This window comes from Lepidothrix coronata, unplaced genomic scaffold, assembly GCF_001604755.1.
Source record: "Lepidothrix coronata isolate B3197 unplaced genomic scaffold, Lepidothrix_coronata-1.0 Scaffold40, whole genome shotgun sequence".
NCBI lineage: Eukaryota > Metazoa > Chordata > Aves > Passeriformes > Pipridae > Lepidothrix > Lepidothrix coronata.
The window spans coordinates 232437-246202 of record NW_016690220.1 but is presented as its reverse complement, the minus strand read 5'-3'; the positions used below and the strand labels follow the sequence as shown (position 1 = coordinate 246202).

General features: G+C 38.8%; 1 protein-coding gene across 1 annotated transcript in view; it reads left to right on the top strand.

Annotated features, from left to right (window-relative positions):
• ZNF516 (zinc finger protein 516) overlaps window positions 1-13766 on the top strand; it is a 99304-nt gene that overhangs the window by 14848 nt on the left and 70690 nt on the right. The window lies entirely within an intron of this gene.

The following is a 13766-nucleotide window of genomic DNA, read 5'->3' as shown; positions in this document are numbered from 1 at the left end:
GGGGGGGGGGGTTTTTTTTTTTTTTTTTTTTTTTTTTTTTTTAAGCACAACAGTGTATGCACTTGGGTATGGAGATGGGCCTTCATAATGACTGTGACCTTAAGAAGAGATCCTGGGCCAGGTGAGTTCCTCAGCCTGCTGTACCCCTCCTTTCAGGGAAGGTTTGGTATGGAACGGCTGAGTCAGTTTTGAGAAATGTGTTTTTTTGGTTTTGTTTGGTTTTAATCCATGTGCATTGTTTGTGGTTTTTGTTTTTGGTTTTTTTTTTGGTGGTGAAAACCAGGTCAGCTGAGAGACATCATTAACACGCTACATGTCCTATCAAACTCTTCAAGGGTGAGGAGGAAGGGATTTGGTTGGGATGTAGCAATGGGCAAGTATGCTAAAATGTGGTAAGACCAAGTTGATGCAGTCACCAGGGTGCAGTCAGATCTGATTGTCCTGTGCTTAGCTACTTGTCCTGTGGTTACTGACAGGTGAGGCATCCAGCAGTGTAGCAGGCATCGGTGTGTTCGAGCTAGGTCATACAGTACCTGATCTTACTGATTTAATAATCTGGAGAGGTTTTGCAGCATAATAAACAGTTTGCATACTACTTCAGATGAATAAGATCTGTCTCACAAAGTAGGGGGGGTTAAGATGTAATTACTCTGTATTTATATAACAGTCACTTACTGTAGTGTAAGCTAGGTAGATTATATAAACTTTTCTTTAGGATTGTTTTTTGTTACTTCATTTTTAAAAGCTATTAGGTGAATGAGAATTTGTTTTATTTTTTAAAATAAAATTTGAAGATAAAATCAGGCTATATTTTTTGCCCTGTGCATAGGATGTAACCATTGCAGTGGTACAAACTGCAATGAAAGCTTAGTTCGCTTTATGCTGACGCAACGTGGAAGTTCTGCCTCATTCTGTATGGGTCTCTTATCCTTTCAAGCCCAATGGGGCAGACTTCTTAAGCAACCAAATCCCATAAGAAAGAGCTCCTGTCCCTAATGGCGTGGTGTCTGTCTTTGTTGTAGTGGCCATACAGTAGAGGACAGAGCCCGGGTGGAGGGACAGGGTGGAAGAAGTGGAGACATGAGGCCAGGGATATAGCCTGGAGGTGGTGGCTCACCTCCGCTGGAATCGTTGAGACATTTTTGTTTGAGCTGGGGAGTGCTTTCAAGTCCTGTAGTGGAAAGCCTGCCTCCTAACCTGTCTTTACTTTCAGATGGGTAGGTTTTTCTACCTACACTTTACCAGAAGTGTAGGTCTAGCTGCCTCTTCTCTACAAGAACAAAATGTTTCCTGTGGCAAATAGAAATCATGTACAGAAACCCATTTTGAGTTCTCAATTCTGAGTCTCTCTGTTCTTTCAAAAGAATAGGTTTGATGCACGTTTTTGTTCCACTCATTAAGTTTTAAAGGAAAAGATTCCAATTGTGCTATTCAAGACCATGTAAAGTATTTAAGCCACCTTGGCCAGCAGAGAAGGCCTGAGGGAGTTGGAAGGTAGAAAGGAAAAAAAGTACCTGTCTAGTTAAAAATACTAGTGTCATGAAGTTAAGGAACCTGTAACGTTTTTATGACAAAACTCAAATAGCAGTTTCATTCCAGCTGTTGATTGACACAGTCGTTCCTCCTGTTGCTGCATCTGACTAACTGTGAGGAAATACTTGAGTATCTCCTGGTTGCTGATGGTGTCTTGGTGACCTAATGCAGTGATGTGTGTTTTTTCCCACTGCTGCCACTGGAAAGCATGTTGCTGCCTGTGTTTTTCTCCACTCATGGGTAGAGAGGAGCGAACATCAGGCTTCATCTCTGGGCTTCAGCCTATTCTTGATTAAAGCTGGTTTTGCCTTCTCTTGGTGAATGGAAGCACATTTCTGGATGTTGAATGCTAGTGTCTTAGATTTCAGTTAGAAGTGTAGGCAACCCTGTCAACCTTGGGCTTGTGAAAATTGCTACCCCAGTGGGTTTTATGGGCTTTATTTCTTCTGTTTCTTTTTCAGCACTTGAAACTCGCTGCTGTTTGAATTTTGAGCATGAAATTTTAGTTGCTAAATAAAACTTAAGTTATTCGTATAAATTATGAGGAAATCAATTAACAGCTTTGTGTTTCTTACTCTTCTGGTTATGCCTACTAGGAAACTTTAAAGGAATAAATGAAGCTGTCAAGGATATAAAAGCAAGAGTCTTGTTCTTGAAGAGAAGAGACTTGGATAGCTGATGAAATCACAGCCCTTGGGTGCTGTGGAGAAGTAAATTGAAGTCATTATGACATTATGGCAGAGAGCGTCTGATCTGCCAAACTGTCAGTGTTTGATGGACGTGGTATCTACTGACATGATGTTGTGCGAGCGCCAGCCAGTTTCTCTTTCTGTCAGCACAGTGTTGATACTGCCAAGTGCCTGTTATTCCCTTGAACTATTGCACGTGTAAAAAAAGCTGCTGATCAATACTATAAATGGGCAGTTTATGTTTGGTGATTATCAGGCGCGTATTGATCTGTCTTTTGGTTATGGGTGTGTTACGTTAGGAAATCCGTGATTGAGACAGTTGAAGTATTGGTAACAGATAATTTCTCTAAATTACGACATAAACATTTGCAACACTTAATAACTTGCAAGATATAAATAGTTTCCTGACAGCTTTTCAGCATCAGTTTCATTTGGGAGCTGAGTCATTAACACCCTAAAATTTAGGAGAAAAAAAATCAGGAAGTGACTTTTTTTTTTAATATGTTTGTTGTGCTTTTGTTTGTTTGTTTGTTTGTTTAACATAGCACAAAGTGAGCATTCCAAGGAAGTCACCTTACCAGTCTGCTATGACTAAATGCCTCCAAAATGAGTTTGGAAGCAGGTTCTGAAAATGGAGATGCAGCAGAAACAAAGGCAAAAGTTGAAAGAGCAAACACCAACGTTATGCAAGATAGCAGATGAGAAATGATTCAGTAATGGTTACAAGCATTCATACAAGGGGAAGAAAACCCACCCAGATTGCCACTTCAGAGTATTGATTCTACACTTGAAAAATGAACTGCAGTTTATTGCATCCAAGTTGTAGAGAATGCTATCCGCAGATCCAGGGAGAAGTACAACAGGAAGGTTTTTGCTATGTGCTTAGACAACAAAATAATACACAAAGGATTAAAGGACTTCTCATGTGAAGTCATCCTCTATTTAATGCTCGTTGAGAAAGCACTGGCATCTTGTAGTGTTGGCTGAATATATTATGGAGGGTTAAGGATATTTCTACCACTGTATGAGTAATTGTTGAAAAGAAGATCAAAGCTCCAGTCTTTTATTAGCATTTTCAGAAAGGGCGTGTGCTTTGTGTCATAATTTCTAGGGGTTTGGTTCTGTTTGGTTGTTTTTGGTTTTGGTATGTGATAGTTTATCATCTCTAGAACAATGCCACAATTCAGGTAGAAACTGTAAAATCTGGATGACCTAATTAGAGATTTCTTTATTTGCATTCCTGTGTCCTGGTATTAAGTATTCCCTTACCCAGAAGAGCTGAGTACTTGGAAATCCCGTTGCAGTCAACGGGAAATGCAGTAATAAGCACTTTGAAAAGCAAGCTTTCCTTGTTAAGCAGTTAAACATGATGGTTTGTAGAGATACCTGAGGTGTGAAAAGTGTTTGCAAAAATCAGTAACCTAGTTAGTATCTCCAGAGCCAGTTAACTGTTTTAAAAATATTTGCACATCATTTGTGAAATTTCAGGTTTGGTCTCAAATAATTCTAAATATTGTAAGTATTTTTGCTTAGAGCAGATGAGTAGAATTTGATAAAATGTTTTGAGTACTGCCTTTTTGGAATAAGTTTTCCAGCTTCCCAGTGAAATCTCTTGATTTCATTTTTTGTTAAATCTATTGTGCCACAATTCTACTCACACTTAATAAGTATGAGTAGTTTTGAAAATAAGAGTAGCCCCACTGGACTTGGGCAGATTATTTATGTGTGTGAAGTTACTCAGTTGCGTAAGTGTTTGCAGAATTGGGTCTTGTGTAAAGTTTCCGTTAATGACTTAAATTTTTCTTTGTTCCATTCTTAATAACTTTTTTTTTTAAGATGTCTGAAAAGCCTGTATTTACAGCACAGCCCACTTTCTGCATTTGATTTCAGAAAGGAAAATCACTTTAGGTCAGCTTCTGTTCCTGTAGAAGGAAAAAAGGTAGTGTGGAAATAGAACAGATTTTAGCTTTATGCATGTTTCATCAGTGATACAATGGATTCATTCATAAACTTTTAGTAAGATGTATTTTGATATTTTTCCTTTCATTGTAAAACATAGGTGCAAGTTTTCCTGGAGAATTAACAACACAGAAGCCTTAATTTAGAGTTATCATTACAAAAAGATGACTTAACCATTCAGAGCAGTTTAATGGTTTTATGTGAAATGAGGAGATGGATGAGGCTTTCTCTAATGCAGGCCACTTTAGAACACTGTGAATAATGTGCATCAGATAGTTTTGTTCCAGAAGTACACCAAAACATGGAAGTGCTAAGACTACATGTTTTAGGAAAGTGTATTCATGAATGAGCAGTTTTAAATACATCCTGAAATAGTTCCATACAGTATGGACAAGCTGTGAGGCTCAAGACATTCTAGATTTCCTAGATTTCCAGACCATATAAAATACTTCTTGTTATTAAATTTTAAGCAGGATTCACTACGCGTCCTTTTAAGTAGTTGTTCTGGGTAATACCTGGAAGTCTAATGGTTTTGGACACTTTTTGGTTTGCTCTGCAGACAAACTAGGGTGTTTTCAAAGTAGCAGTTAAAGCATACTGAACTCCCATACACTAAAGAGTAGACCAAAAAGTACTTCCCTCAAAAACTCAGACTATAACCTCCCTCCCTCTGTCTTTCCCCACTTCCTTCTGTATGCGAGAGACTTTTTTTTTTCCTTTCTAGGCATGCATTATTTGAGTACTTATCACTAAGCTATCTGATTAACCCTTATAGAAAAAAGCAAATGAGGAGACTTGCAAAAAGCATAGCTGAAGTTTTCAAAGGAATCTCCATAATACCATTTCTAAGACTTGTCGACTACTTTGAAAATTTTAGTTTATGCCTCTCTCATTGTCTGCCTGTATTATGTGTCTGTGCATGTGCAAGGATAAAAAATGTGCTGTATGGTAAAACTGGCTTAACGTCTCTTTCAAATTAAATGTAATCGTTGAGGAAAGATTGCTTTAGGCTCAGGTTATTTTACCAATATTCTACGTTGAGCTTATATTCAAACCCCATATTGCCTGTTAACAGTCTGGTGTTGGAGTGATGCTTGAGTGAAAAAAAAGTCTTTGTGTGGCTGGGTGTAAGAGTGAGCTGACCTCCCAAAGACATTTGACCTGTGGAACTTACTATACCAAGATATTATCAGAGTAAAACATTACAGCTCAGGCTAACTAGAGAGGTTATGACATATGACTTCTGGCATAAGAGGGCTACTCAAAACATGAGGTCAAGAAGACACCTTTTCAAAGAAGGATGCTGCTGCGTACTTCTGAATTATTTTGTACCTTCTGAAGTTGAGGTACTGGTCTCATTTCTTACTGCTTTTCTTAGATGAAGTACGGCTCTGGTTTTAGAAGAAGTATTTTTTTCCTCTGACTCACTGCCATAGTGGCTCAGATTTTAAGGAAATGTCCTCATGATTATGTATGCTCTGTTATTTCAATACCGAATATGAACAGTGTCTGTCACAAAAATAAAATTGATTTTTTTAAAAAACAGTGCAACAGTTAAGCTCTAAATCATCAGTAAAACCACAGAGTGCTTGCAATGTCACCAAAACTACACTAAATTGTATGACAATGAATGGTGACCTGGCAGCACTTGGCACTTGATTATCCTCAGAATTTCTGTACAAGAGACTCCAGTTCATATTAGAAACCAACTCTGTAGTATTAGGAAAGCAACACACTACTCTGGTCTGCAATTTACATGTCACATGCTTCCTTGAAGAACAGGTTTATTAAACCAGGCACTGCTTGCAGATGATCTTCAGCAAGACCAAATCTAAGGCTTTTTAAAAAACTTTTTTCCTCCCGTCAGTGATGAAACAAGCAGAAGCAGACAGACTTGCTGCATGTTGCTTCTCCATTCATGGAAAAGATGAATTCAGAACTGTCAAGCCAGTTTCCTGTTTAAATTGCTGGATTTTTTTGTTGCCCAGAACTGGAATTCAGATGAAGCAAGAACCAGCTATTTCTCTCTGACCTTGACACATACTTGCTTTTCTTGGCCAGCTGGAAAAATGTTAGAAAAAACATCATGGCAAGACACTAAGAGAATAATTAAAACCTTGCATGTAGGTTTTCAGTTGTTGGTTTTGTTTCTTTAGAGAAGTGATTCCAATATTTATAAATAAAAAGAATTGTAACACTAGCAGGAGTGCTGTGAGTGCTAGAATTGATGGGTGAAAAGCTGTGGTTTTGCACACATTTGATGATTGATTTTTGATCATTATGGAGACTCTCCCTGGAAAGATCTTATTGTGCTGAATGAATGAGACCAACTTTTGACTTCACCCTTTGTTCTTGTAAGGTACTTTAAATGAGGAGTGCCTCCAGTGCTCGGCAACTGCGTTTCTTCCTTTAGAGCTTTCACCAGTGGAGATCAAGAACAATAATGTGGAGATAACTTAATAAAAATGCATAGATGTTGTTTCACTTATTTGCTCAATAGACTAGAGACATGGGAATACGAACCAGTGAAGCAATAAGCATTCTTCTAATAAAGAAGCAGTTACAAATGAAATAGCACATAAATTCAGTATTTCTGTGCTGTGCTAAAGATATGCTGTGTTTTTGTGCCTTGCAGATCAGTATGTTTATGTCAAAGGGTTATCAGAGTAGTTTAAATATTTTTCAGTTGCAGATCCTTATAAGGAAATGTAAAGTGATACAAAGTGGTGGTTCAGTTGCGCTCTCCGGTTGTTTGATGTATACGGAAACATAGTTCACTTCAGCTCTGTGAAAAATACCAATCTAATAATATCAGTACAAAATGTGCGCCTTTAAGATGGACTACGAATTGCTCTTTTTTTGCAATACAAGCATGAGCTCTATATTGGCATAGCTCACCCCTGTAATTAGCTGCTACTGCACAGGTGTGGTGGCCAAGGGTGCGAACTATTGCAAATGCGTCCCTGGATCTGCATGTGTTGTTTTGGTTTACAATGTTGATGCAGATGACAAACATTATTAATGTAGGGTAATTAAAGTGCGCATCTATAGCTTTCTGACGTCTCTGCAGTTTATTTTATTTTAGGCTGCAGGAAGCATTATGAACTCTGAAAAAGCTGTAAAGAGAGGTTAATAGAAGTTACAGAAAACAATTTGAGATTTAAATGGGAAAGCCTGTAATACTATAGCTATTTCTCTTATTTAGATACTTATGTATATTTCATGATTTCTGAACTACTTTTTTCAAGGGCTTATATAGATTCTGGGTTAGGAGAAATGCTTTAAAATAACTGTTGGGATGAATGTTGATAGTAAATGAGTCCAATTCTTTTTAATGATTTAAAGTTGTTATTCATTTAAGTTAGACCTTGCTGCACTGGTACACTTCTGGTCATTACTTTCTTTTGGCAGGATTTCCCGAACAGTTTGCCTTCATTAACAGCTACCAAGTGACTCTTAGAAAATAATTAAAATTTCATTTGATGGCATTTGTAATACGATGGCTGTATTGTTGCTGGAAAGTGAAATCAAATGCTTGTTAGCCGCAAAATCTCTACAGATGAGCTTGGTTGTTTCAAACAGAGAACTATTGGTTTTACAGTGGAAGCTGTGAAATCTGCTGTATGTGCAAGTACACTGATAATGTCCACTCTTCATAGTAGCATGCCATTCACTCAAGAAATATGTGTACTGAATGGCCTTTAAATATTACTGTCATCTTTTTATATGTCATTACCTGAGATAAAAAGAAAAAAGCCCCATCGTTAGTTAAGTTTTTTAACTTGATTTTTGTTCCTTCCCTTTGGCTGCAAGATAACTGGTGTGAGTTTGTCACTTGAGTTCGATGGAGCTACAAGGAGCATGTCTCTGAAGCCTCTTATAGGCAGCCATGGCAGTATCTGGTTTGTAGTAAGGAAGATGTCTGTGTTCCTGACAGCCTGTGCAGTGGGAAGTTGTGACACAGAAACTGAGCAGATAGCAGAGTGTGTGTTTTTAGAGCTTTTTTTTTTTTTTTTAATGTTTTGAGGAATCAGCACTATTCCCAACTTGAAAGTTGTGTTGTCAGCTTTTTTGGAGACTGTTGACCTCTCACATATGTTCATAAAAAGGCAGGGAAGGGAGTCATCTTTACCTTGGCAAGGCATGTTCCTACCGCTCTGCCGGAGATGGTGGCTGTGCGCTGGGTGGCTGCAGCACCAGCTGTTTTGCAGCTTTCCGTGAAAGATAAGACTTGCTCTGAAATTCTGCGGCCACGTGAAAGCAATTCCCCACCCTGCAACGGGAGGTGGCTGAGCTGTAAGATCTGAATGCAGGGAGGCCTTCACCTTTTTCTTGTACAGTAGGAGTTGGCTTGAGATTTGTTATTAATAGTCATGGGAACATAAGAGGGTCTGAACTGGATCAGGCTGAAGGTTCATGTACTCCATCCTGTATCTTACCTTTGACGGTGCTTGGTGGAAGCTGCGCTTGGGGAAGGAGTGTGGAGAAGTGGGGCAAGCCTTTGGTGGCAACTCCTGCTGGGGGACTCCCAGTTTGATCAGTTTGCAGCTCAGTGGCTAAGCTAGAGGTCGTCTCTGTCTTTTTGGTTTCTTAGCCCTGCATGGGCTTTTCATTCAGGAGTATGTCCATTTGCAAATATTGATCCTCATTTGAATCCGTTAGATGGTGGTGAGGTGCTAGGTGAATTGGGAACTTGCTTGAAATTTTGGGTGCCTTGGTTTCCAGTTGATTTGCACCTTGTAGGCTCAGGCAGGGTTTAAAAAGAATTCTGTTGCAAAAGGAAATAATTCCAAATGTCTGAGAAAGATAGATAAATGTCAGCCTTGCACTTAACAAAAACTGAAGGGCTGGTGTCTCCCTTCTTGTGTGGGTGTACGTGTGCAGTGATTCCGCTAAAGTCGTTGCGGTAGGTCAGGAGGGACACCTGCCTGACTCAGAATTTGACTCACAATTTGTAAGCAAAGCCTTGAGTGTTCTAAACTTCTGGTAAGCTGGCAGTCTTTCTGCAAGCCCTGAGATGAGAGAAGCTTGCTGATTAAATGAGCTGTATTAAACTGCCATAACAGGGTTCCCAAAGAACAGTTTTCTTGTGCAAGAGATAGCGTGTTGACTGATGATGGGGCCCCATGGTGGCAAAACACCACTTCAGAGTCTTGACCAGCCTCTGTTGTTGGTCCAGTCATCTAGAAGGCAGCACGAGGAAGCATCTAGGTAGCAGGGTGAGACCACCCTTTGGACCTTCGGTTTGTTGTCTGAAGCATATGGAGGAATGTTGTCTTCACAAGTTGCAAGCTGATAATATGCTAGAGAATAAATGGTGAAACAGATGCTATTCTAGACCTTATTTTTCAGCATTACTGCTGTGTCTCAGAGGGCTGGTCTGTTGACTTATGGGATACGTAATAGTTTGTGTTGAAACAACCTAATCTTTTCCTCTTACTGGTTTTGGTGTTAGCAGATGCTGCAGCTGCCTTTAGCTGTACCCAAGACAGACACAGTTTTGCAAATGACAAACCTAGTGAGACACAATGAGTTTTGTCTGCTCCCTCAGAGCTGTCTTGTCTTACAATGGTGGTGTCACCATTTATTCTACCTATATGCAGGGTTATACTAGAAACATTCTGGCAGAAGATCAAGGTATTTTAATGCCATTCAAAGGTTTTGCAATATTTGTGCCACATTCGCACCAGAAGGCACCTGGCAGATTTAGCTAAGAACCTGAGTCCTGCAGGAGAGAAGTAGCTGGCCCAAGAAGTATATGGCATTGGATGTCTATCAGTAGGTATCTAGGTTTTTATATAGGCTCAACAAATTAACATTTTTTTAACATTGTATTTTACCTTTAGTGTTCTTAATTTTGTTACATTTAGTCAAAAACATTACAGAAAATACTTATGAACCTAGATCTCAGATGTTATATACCTGAATAAAATATTACTTTTTTCCAAACAAAATAAAATAGTTTTCTTTCTTTTGCCTAATTTTTTGATTACCTTTAAATGGCGGTGGAGTGAGTGGAGACTGTGTGTGGTCTGTAAATCTGACTGGCCATCCACTGAATGCATATGTGGAGGGATTTTTCTGTCCCCCTGTATTGTATTTTTATAGGTAAGCTATTGTAGCCTTCTGAGGAGTATTTTCTGAGTGAAGCAGCAGAGCAAAGGAATACCACATCTGTTTTCTTCAGTTATGGTGTTCCCACTTCACAATTTTGTCAGTGAAGACTGTAGGGATCATTTCCCAAAGCCTCTTTTTCTGCAGTCCAGTGCAAAACAGAAGATGTAAGCCTCAGAAAACAGAAATTTCCTTGATTTTGTTGTCGTTGGAATAAGCTTGAGATATGACTGAGTGTACTGTAAAAGCTCAAAAGACAAATAAGAAAATCCACAGCTATGTTCAAAAACCTCATTGAAGTTTATGGATGTATCATGATATTTTAGTGCTGACCCATGAGATTTAGTGTTCTGGGTTGGCAGTACTAAAATAATAATTTTTATTGTTTTTTCTGTGCAAGTTTTATCCAAACCTGGTTTTGGATATTGTTTTTAATTAACACCTTGACTTGTTAATTGAATCAATCACACGTGGGAGACACTTGAAAGCTTGTCAGTAGAGAAGTGTAACAGAATGAGGAATGATGCATTTGGTTGTAAAGCTGTATTTTCAGAGTTGTGATGTTGAAAGGAGTTGTCCTACTTGATTACAAGCCTGATACAAGGGTTTAATGAAAGAAGTTTCCTTATGTTTAGAAAATGCTTGATTATAGATAAGGTGGTGTACTTTTGACCCCATACCCAGTAGTGATAATGCTATGTGTGTTTTTCCTCCAAGATTATGTTTTTTACTTCTAGTCAGGTTGTGAGGCTGGTTTTTTTTTGTTTTTGTTTTTTAATTTTTATTTTATATATATATGTATGGCAAGTTTTTTCTTGTGAGAAAATCTTCTCTTCAGATTATAAACAGTGGCTTTGATAAATGTACCCATTACCTAAGGAAGTAAATACAAGTGTGCTTATCTAAACCTGTTTTAAAAAAAAAATCCCAAATCCTCTAAAGTATTAGCAAACGTTGTAGCTGACTATTGTAAACCTGACAAAATTAGATTACACTTGCCTAAAAATGTGCTTTTAGTCAGACATTTTCTATAACTTTTGCTTGATATTTCTACTGAAACATAAACCTCCCAGCATAGATTGCTTCTTTTTATTTATATGTTCTCTGTTTAGTGCTGCAAGTGGAGTAGCCATGGAGTACTAAAGATAATATATAGATATAATTGTTTTGTTTTGGTAGTAAGAAGTGTCAAGTAACTGTAGCGCGATCTGTTGTTTATATACGGAGGAAGTATAATACTGTGGTGTTCTATCGTGATTATTTAGCACTGTCTAAAATGTAAAAGTATATTAAATAGGGAGTAGGTGAGTAATAAATGGGTGAGATGCAGAGAAGTGAAAGCGATGATAAAGATGTGTAACAAAAAATAGGAGAATGGTCTTTATGTGTGTGGCCAAGACAAATGGTGTTTGTGTGTTAGGAATAGCATCACAAAACATCCCATAATGAACCAGCCACGCTGTAATCCATGCTTATTTGTTGTGTAACAGGTTTAAGGATTTAGCAGTGTGGCTCAAATTCTGCTCTTGGAGTTAAAGAGTCACAGTTACGTTGTGCTTCTCTGTTGGAAAATCCACTTGCTTCAGCATTGCCCTGAGGGGTAAAGGAGTAGATTTCTTTTTGCAGAATGGTAGAATGTGTGATATAAAGCAGCATGCATGTTCTGGAGGAAAGTGAGTTTGGAAAGCTTTCAAATCATACTTACAGTCCCAGGTGTAGAAAGAGACTAACCCCTGTAAGAAGAGTACCTCACCATTAAGGATCTTACACTTTAATTTGATGTTCTGCATAACCCACAGTTTTTCTAATTGCTTGTGAAGAAATGGAGAGAAATGTGGCACTTGAATTTTTTGTCATTATACTTCTTGTTTGTTATTAATATCCTGTAAATGCATAACATTGGGTGGAAATCTGGTTTCAGAGAGGCTAGAGGTTAGTTATGTGTTATTTATGCCTTGTTAGCTTCTTTACTATTTGATGGTCCTTTTGGTTAACCAAGAGATGAACTCTGGCTAGGCAGAGGAGGGGATCAGTTTACTTTTAGATCTTATGGGAAAGAAGCTATTTCTCAACTTCTCTCTGTGTCTCTGATGAAAAGACGGACTTTGACTCTTTGAAAAGGTGAATCTTAACTTTATAATGATAATTTGCTCTTAGAAATTATTTGAAGTTGGAACATTTGGCACTGTATAAAAGTACATAAAAGAATACGTATAAAGGATCCCAAGTCCCTGCCTTGAGGAATATACATACCAAATAGAACATAGCAATACATAGTACACATATTATGCTTTAGGGGGAAAAACCCAGCAAAACTGAGTGATGGATTTAATTTTGGAAAATAATTTTGAGTCACGTGTGGAAAATATGCTTTTAAGAATGAATGAAAAATATAATGAAATATAACGAAATACAATGAAAAAAGAGTTCTAAATGCAGCGTCAGAAGGCAAGGTGGAAAGTGGGAAACCGATATAAAAGATGTCTTAGGGAAGTGAATCACTGCCCACACAAAAGAGGTGAGCAGAGGGTGGAACTGTGTGGGTCCTTGAAGAAGAAAATGGCGCTTGAACACGTGAGGCATTTGACACAGGTGTTGACATCCTTTGATTTTTAGGAGAGGGGCAGTTATTGAACAGACAGAGGGAAATAAGTTCCAAGCTTGGTGGCTGCAAATGCCTCTGTTGTAAGTGATGATATAAAAGCCTGAAGAGTGAGCATCTTCTAGGGAAGAGGACAGAAAGGGGAAGGAGGAGGCAGTTGAGATTGTGCTGAAATGTCCTGGCAAGCAAGGAGCCAGTGAGCAGGGACTGAAACCATGCTAATGAGGGAGGGCCCAAATGGAAGAATTAGTCATGAAGGGCCCAAACAGGTTTGGGAGAGAGAGAAGACAAATGTGCTTATGGAAGAAGCAGAAGTGTTGGGGAGAACTGAGAAAGCAGGTCTGAAGAGCAGGCGGACGGAAAGGGAAGAGTGGGGAAAAGTGGCCTTTAAACTGCATCTGTGGAATAGCAGTGGCTGGGGAAGGGATTGTGCACCTAGCAGCTGGCTGCAGGTGATCCAGAAGGGATCTGACAGGCAGGCAGTGTGCGTGGATAGCTGGGGCTTGGAGACATAGTGGTGACAGAGCTGGGGTGGAGCCAGGTAGGAGACTAGCAGGAAGGAGGTCAGTGCCACTGAAGTGGTGTGGGTGCAAGTGGGAAGCACAGGGACATGGGCTGCCGTGGAAGTGAATTGACATGTGGATAGTAATGACGGCGTGCTGAGTTCTCTTTGTGAAGAGTGTGAGAGGAGAGGGTGGGTTTTGGTGTGTACATGTGGTACATAGACTCATTTCTTTGAAAGGAGTAGTAAAGTTTAACTGTAGTATTTTGTGATGCAAACAGATTTGTGTTCTTGGTGTATGTAATTCATGTTTTTCCTACCAGTTGATAGATTTGTCTTGCAAGTTGTAGTTGTATGGAAAAATAAA